At 46.9% G+C, this 7,520-nt stretch overlaps 1 protein-coding gene across 7 annotated transcripts in view; it reads right to left on the bottom strand.

The window, feature by feature from the left end:
* DYNC1I1 (dynein cytoplasmic 1 intermediate chain 1) overlaps positions 1 to 6,979 on the bottom strand; it is a 194,264-nt gene extending 187,285 nt beyond the window's left edge. For all 7 annotated transcript variants that reach the window (XM_087774455.1, XM_087774501.1, XM_087774482.1 and 4 more), the window contains exon 1: positions 6,829 to 6,979. The gene's annotated coding sequence lies outside the window, so the exon portion shown is untranslated. The remainder of the gene's footprint in view (positions 1 to 6,828) is intronic.
* Between the last annotated feature and the right edge of the window lie 541 nt (positions 6,980 to 7,520).

The raw sequence follows: 7,520 nt of genomic DNA on the forward strand, positions 1-7,520 counted from the left end.
CCAATGCTATAGATATTTTTGGAAAATAAATCAACTTTTACCAGTGGTTCTCAAAATATGGGACCACTGGTGGTCCACAAGGCAATCAGAAATGGTCCATGTCTGGTTTCCAGACACATTAAACTGTAAAACGTATGGGCTTACTGGTTCCAACAGAAAGTCTTGAGGATTAAGAGGGGAATGTAGTTTAAAAAGTCTACAAATTATTGCAATACCACAAGAGAGAATTCAGGTGTGAGTAATACAGTCAGTCCTTTAGCAAAAAGGCACAACAGTCTTATTGCTTTATAGATACATACAGTATTTTAAGAAAAATAATACAAAAAATGGGAGGCCACTGACTTTAATTATACTTATGCCTAATCCTTCACTTAGTTTAGTGAGATCAGAAACATTCTTGGGAAGAACTTGCAATTAAACTTTAAGAACTAAACCTTCAGCTGTTTCATTAGAAATTTACTGAGACAACACTGAGGAGACATGATCTTCATTTAAATACTTTAAAACCAATACTAGTATTGACTAATACTAATACTGCATTATATTACAATTTTGTTCGAAAAGACTCATATGTTTGTATGTCAATGTGGCTGTTTTTTATTTCCCTGTCCTCTGATTCATTGACACATGAACAATAAAAACCAATAAATGTTATGTACATAAAGGAAGGGCTGCTGTAAAAGGTGTGGAGAACATTAGGAGTAAGGTTGCAACATCTGTGTTTTCCATCTTAGCCCCTTCCAGAGAATACAATTTACTGTCATCTTTTGAGTTCTATGCTTTAAACATATGGGAAAAACCTAAAGCTCTCTAATTTATAATTATCAGAGAAAAATAGTGCTGAATTTGCACAGGGTGGTTTTAATATATTTGAAGAGGCCCATAAAGGCTGAAAAACTAGGCTTTCCTCTGTTTTCTTGCTATTTATCAACTTTCTGTGAAAAAGAAAATATTGTGGGAAATAATGGGACAGTTTTCCCACGGGCTCTTTCAGTACAAACAGAGAATGGCATCACTGTTTTTTTGTCTCCAGTACAATACCCTCCTATCCCATCAGCACAATTTTTTTGTATGATTATTACTACTATGGAGATAGTGAAAGGCAGGAATACGCCATTCACAGGCTTTGCCAAGTGCAGCAGATTACGTACATGAATAGCTAACTGCACACTAGGGGGTATGATTTAGGTCAAATTTCTTGTTTCATTCCAAAAGGTTATAGATTTGTAAGCCATTCATTGTTTACCACACCACACAGCTTACACCCATACATATATATATAACATGAATTATCTTTTCTCTGTTTTTTCCAGAAGTAATTTGTGTTCCTAGGCAATGAAGACTGGCAGAAGTTGATAATCTGTAACAAACTGCTATGAGTGTGTAACAAAGCTCTATGAGCAGTCAGAGCTAAAAAAGGACAAAGAAAATAAGAATTCAGTTGGGGCAAATTGAGATCTGAAATCCTTCAAGATTATGATACAAACCACTTTCTGGTTCAGCAGCTGCTCAAAATGTAACTAGAAACAAACTGATGAAAAAACCTGATGTCATACAACTTTGAATAGCGTGATTAATGAAAATGATGATTCTTTTATATTACTTAAAGAGAAGACAAACACTTATTATGAAGCAAGTCACATGAGTTTAGATAGTCCCCCAACTTTGTTTGTGCTGTGAGAATCAGAGAAAAAATTCTTTTAAATGCTCAGTCAGTGGAAGCGTCCTTAAACCAGCACAGACAGGTTCAAATACAAGGAACCATATTAGATGGCAGTCTGGGTTTGTGGTTTGTTTTTGTTTTTTTTTCTGTGACCCTGTTTTGTTAAATATTTTAATTTCTGAAAATATACAATAGCAATCATTTGAAAAGTCTTTGCCCCAATTACCAAGTGACCTGGTAACCACTCTGATCCTAACAGTGGTGGCCTAGTGTGCAAACACGAAACAAGGGCATGCCTTGAATAGTATGGATTTAATACCACTGTCTATGCACTTTAAAAGCTAAGATCTGTGTTAATGGATAGAGAATGGAAGGGCTGAACAGTTTAAAGCAAGATATCCCTATTTTCCCTGTATGTGGTCTAGGACCTACAGTGATTAACTTTCAATACTAACATAGCATAGTTTGGGGGGTAGCTTTTTCTGCCAAATTCAGCCTGAAAATATTAGAATCAAGCCTTAGAAAAGGCTTGGAGATATTGATATAAATAGATAAACAACATATCCTCCATTATACTTATTTATATTTAATCATACTAGGCAGTTTTGTGTCTTTGCCTTATTATAACTCCCCATTGTTTGAACACAAAACACACTGCATCTTTCTGCTGGACTGAACTGAAAAATGAATAACTGAGGAGCAGGATTTGGTATTGCTTGTACCACACCACAGATGGAGGGAGAAAAGAACAAGGAACTAAAACCAGTTTTATCCCAGGGAGAGAAGACAAAAGGGAAGGGAAGACCCATGAGGAAGGAACATAGCGTTAAGGCTGCTATTGAGGAAGAGAGAAAAGGATAAGCCTCAGAGAACGACAGCAAGAAGGAAAGGAAATGTGAAGAGGAGAAGATCTCACTGGAAACAAAAAGCTGTGTCCTTAAAAGATTCCCTCTGTAATTGTTTTCTGCTGAGTGGCAGTAAATGAGCCCTCTTCCTCTGCCAAATTACTCATTAATTATTCTAGGCCAAGCAGGGACAGTCAGCCAGCACCTGGGGAATACACAGGGTAGAACTGCACTGGTCCAGGAGGGCTCCGGGGAGGTTTGTTCCTCAGGTTGATGTAACCTGTCTCTCCAGGTCAGTCAAGCTGATCCACATGCATGGGAGCAGTGTTAAATATAAAAATGGGATAACATATACTTTTACTCTAAGATTAACAGCCAAGAATAACATCTGAGCGGCGATTGTTCATTAGGTAACACAGGTATCTGCACACAGGTCAAAGCGGCAGTTACACAGGACATCATTCAAAGTCTGTTAAGTCAGCGAAAAGATTCCCGTTGGCTTCAACAGGGTTTGCGGATGTCTCATGGCTTTCAAACAATGTACACAGCTGACTCCTGCCATCACCACCAGGGAAGTCACAGAGAAACTCCTATTACTGTCAGCAGTGGTAGGGCTGGGTCCTCTGCCCTTAAAACTTCAGCATGGAGTTACGGTGCGGGGGCCACAAAACGCTTCCAGAACTGTCATTCCTGCTCCATGCCTTCTGCTCCTGCAGTGCACTCCTGGACACTCACCAAAACGTTTTTGCCTCAAAAGGGAAAACAAAAAGTGCTGAAGAAGCACAGCAAAAAAAAAAGAGGGGGTATAGTTTTAAGCTCAGGAGATGGGACATCATAGCTCTCAGATGATCAGAGGTGTCTGGCCTTTATGAGATCTAGCGGCTCCCACATCAGTCTGCTTCACAGCTTCCTGCAGCTCCTGCCATCTGCCTGGTAGTAGCCATTTCCCAGAAAAGCTGGCAAGATGATGCCACCTAAAATGAACAGTATTGGGGGAGCAAGCTCATGCATCCTGTATACCGCCTTATTTTGAGTGCTTGCAGATGGCCAAGTGAACAACAGCTCCCAATGTCATGTCTGACTAAAAAGAGCTATCATGGTTTTAGATGGATAATTACCAAGTAGCAAAAGGGACATATTGTGTCTATCTGAGATTTAGACTGAGCCAGGGTCTCAGGCTGCCACTGCAGCTTTTCAGACACTTTTTTTCAGATTTTTCAAATTTTCTGTTTTTTAAGCAGTATCATTCCTGCATTACCATTTCTGCCTGCTTATATAGGTCAGCTGAGTGGAAGACCATTCGATCCCTTATCTAGAAAGCAAGCCCCCTTATGGACACATAAATGTGTATTCACCTGTATAACTTGTGTTACAAAATAAGCTGCACTGGCAAAAGCACAGTTTTACTAATACAAAATGCATCTGTACTAAGGGCACTTTGCCAGCATACTCCATCAGTATTCCTGCCGGAAAATGTCTCTTTTACACACAGACTACGTCTATGGTCATTAGGGTTTGTTTCATTTAAGGTTTTTAAAATAAAAATATGAAAATATCAGATGAGTATTGCACTGAGGTCATGATGCCTGGCTATGGCTGCAGAAAGTCTGAGACCATACCTCTGCAGACATGAATTTCCCCATGCACCTCAGTGGAGATTTCAGTGTTAGCTCCCTCGGACTTCCCTGAAAATTAAAGCCCATGGGTAGGACAGGGAGGATCTTTCTGTTAACATCCCACCACCACCTCCAAGTAGCGGCTCCTTTTGGCACTTCGCATCAGTGACTCTGAAAGATTCCTAGTTACTACGTCTGGTTTTGGTCAAACCAAGCAAAGGAACTCAACAGGGCACTTGAGGCATAAGACTAGTTAATAAGCCTGAGCAGTCCTAGGGAGAGACCGTGAACATATTTTAAACCCCTGTGAGAAGTCAAGTTTGAGGAGCTGAAAGATCCCACATGATTACCTGAATCATTAGCAGGAGCTGGTGAAGCTCTGAAAAACAGCAATGCCTTCCTATACCTTTATGTTTTTCTATTTTGCTCCCTTGTCTTTTTCCCTCCCAGCCCATTTCACCTCATTGTCCAGTATCCTGCAATGGTGAGACCTCTACCAAAACCCATCACGTCCAGCTCTATCTAGCATTCCCTCTCTCTCTTCTTGCAGACTGGAAACTGATGGCAGCAAGGAATGATTCTTGAAACCTGTCTTACAAAAGAAAAGGAGATCAAGACACTTGATCTGTGAATTTATTTGAAAATAAAGCAGGTAAGTTCTTGCCGCATCGTTTAGAGTACCTGCACTGAAGGCAGCTGCTAAAGCAAGGCTTTTATCTATGAGAGACGACATAACAGGAACCAGGAACCTGAAGCTGGAAAAACACAAACTGGAAAACAAACAAATGCCTTTCAATAATGAAAAAAATAGCCACTGAAAGGCATCACAAAGGAGGGCAGCTCACTGCCCTTCCTCCTATAGAAAGAGCTGGAAGGTCAGCTTCTTAATTTAAGATCTGCAGGGTACAAAAGAGTATTTCCCTGACTATTCTCTGAGTAGCCAGATTTCCAAATTCTCAATAATCACTGCATAGGTAGGGTGTGGTTTACTGCTGCTCCTTTAAAGATGCCTCTCTTAAACTGTGGATAAGGCGGCACTGCAGTTAATGCATTTTTAGAATAGACTAATTTGAGGCAGAGGTGTTTAGAGCTAGGAGAAATCTAGCTACTCCAACTCTAAACAATCTCTTGGACCTCCACATACCTGGCCCTCAGAAGTGTTTCACATATCAAGGAAGAGGATAGCAAGTCCCCATCCTCAAAATAGTCTGTGAATAGAGAAGAAGATGCAGAAAGGGCAACGCATTTTGTTTTTACATGGACTATAAATGGTTCTGGGAAAACAAAATGAAGCAGAGGATGGTTATCAGAGTGAACACTCCCCGGGGCAAAGACCTGGGTGCAGCCCCAAGGTTTGTGTTGAGGAAACCCATTCTTGCAGAGAAATGCAGAAATTTTAGAAGGAATTTTATCCACCTTCACTAAGTGTGGAGACAGTTACTAGAGATGTCCTCTCAAACGGAAAGAAAGTAAAAAGAGGAAATTAAAAGAATCAGAAAAGAAAACATATAACTTCTTCCCATTAACTTAGCAAGAACTAATGAGGCACTTCAGCAAAGCACATTGGTAGTAACAGAAATGAAATTCCTCGGTGGCTCTGATAATACCAACTACCAGGAGACAGATGGTCCTGGGACTTGGATTTCCATTCTGAAACAAGTTTTGCAGCACTGTGCTTCATGATATTTAGAGCCATTTCAGAGGTGCCTTAATGTCCTCATGCAGAAGCAAAGAGCTGACAAAAGCCTGTATGTCAGGATAAATTACCAGGTGCAAGTGCCAAAGCCACGTGCCAACTTCACGTCAGGTCTTTCCATCTCATCCCCCCTGTAATAGCAGGTTTGATTGCTTGGCCTGCTGAGAATCCCTATTTTATATGTATTTATAGTTGAAATTTGTCCTTTCTGTCAATGCCAATATTGACAGACAAACATACTTTGTTCCGGTCAGTAAGACAGGGGCTTTGTCTAGGAAATATCTAGGGGCCTTATGCTCTCTGCTGACCCAGGGGATTCCCGGGGCGATGTAACCATAATGACATCCTTCTGAAAATGTATTTCAATGGACTATTAGTGAAAAAGGCCTCTCATTGATTCCCTCCTCTCACCCTTTTGAGGAATTACCTTAGGAATGGGAAAAGATCTGATCTTCTGTCTGCTGCCGTCGTGGACTTGACTAAACCCGCTGTTGCTCACGCTGCGCAAAGAATTAAAGATGGGGAAACTTTTTCCCACCCCCCCTTTGCTTTAAGCTGAGAGACAAACCGGGGAGCCTGCGGCAGCCCCTCGCGGCGGAGCGGGACGGCGAAGGGGCCCTGCCGGGGCCGGGGCCGGGGCCGGGGCGGGAGGAGCCCCAGGGACTGGAGCAGGTGCCGCCGAGGCCGGCGGGGCTCACCGCCGCCCTCCCCGCCCGCTCCCTCCCCGGAGACGAGCCGCCGGGGTGGAGAAGCCCACCTCCCGGCGAGGGCCGGCCGGCTCCCGCGGGGCAGCCGGGGGATGCCCGCTGACCCAGCCCGAGCCGGCTGCCCGGGGAGCGCCTCCGGCGGCCGCGCCGAGGCTCGGCGGCCGCTGCGCATCCCCAGGCGCGCCCCCCCGGCCCGGCTCCTCCGCCGCCAACGCCGGGCCCCCAAGGGGAGCCCCCGCTCGCCCCCTCCGCCGCGGCACGGCCCCGGCCCGGCCCCGCCGCCCCCCCGCGGGTGCCTCACCTCCACCGGCGCCCGGGCGATGCGGAGAGGCTCCCGGCGCCGCGCAGCCCTCACCGAGCCCCCGCCGCCGGGGGAGCGAGGGACGCCCCGCTGCCCGACCGGCTGCTGCCCGCGGCGCTGCGCCCTGCCGTGCCGTGCCGTGCCGTGCCGTGCCGTGCCGTGCCGCGCCGCGCCGCGCCGTGCCGCCCGCCGCTGCAGCAGGACCGCCGCCGGCGGCTGAATGTGCTGTCTCACGCTGGACAGGCTCCTCCCGAGAGCTGCTGCTGCCGCCTTCCTCCTCCTCCTCCTCCTCCTCCTCCTCCTCCTCCTCCTCCTCCTCCTCCTCCTCCGCCCGCGCGGCCCCGGCAGCGGCACCCCCGCCGCCCGCCAGCCCCGCAGCGCCCGGCGGGGCCGGGGCGGGGCCGCGGGGGCGCGGGGCAGGTGGCGGCGGCGGGGACTCCCGGGGGGGGCGACGCCCCCCTGGGGCCCCGCCGGGCCTGGACCCCCGCGCCTGCTCCCCCCCCCCCCCCCCCCCCCCGCATCTCCGGCCTGAAGTGGGCTCCCCCGGCTGCTCCGAGGTCCCCTCGCTGTCATCCCCGGGTGTCACCCCCACACTGGCGCAGGTGTCCCCCCTGCAGCAACCTAGCCGGCAGCTGCACGGCAGCCTGGCTGTCAGCCCAGCAACGGCTTCGCCACCAGCGCCACAGCAGCCC

The sequence above is a fragment of the Nipponia nippon genome, unplaced genomic scaffold (genome assembly GCF_047370975.1).
Source record: "Nipponia nippon isolate SJK-2023a ecotype South Korea unplaced genomic scaffold, ASM4737097v1 scaffold_1, whole genome shotgun sequence".
Taxonomy (NCBI): domain Eukaryota; kingdom Metazoa; phylum Chordata; class Aves; order Pelecaniformes; family Threskiornithidae; genus Nipponia; species Nipponia nippon.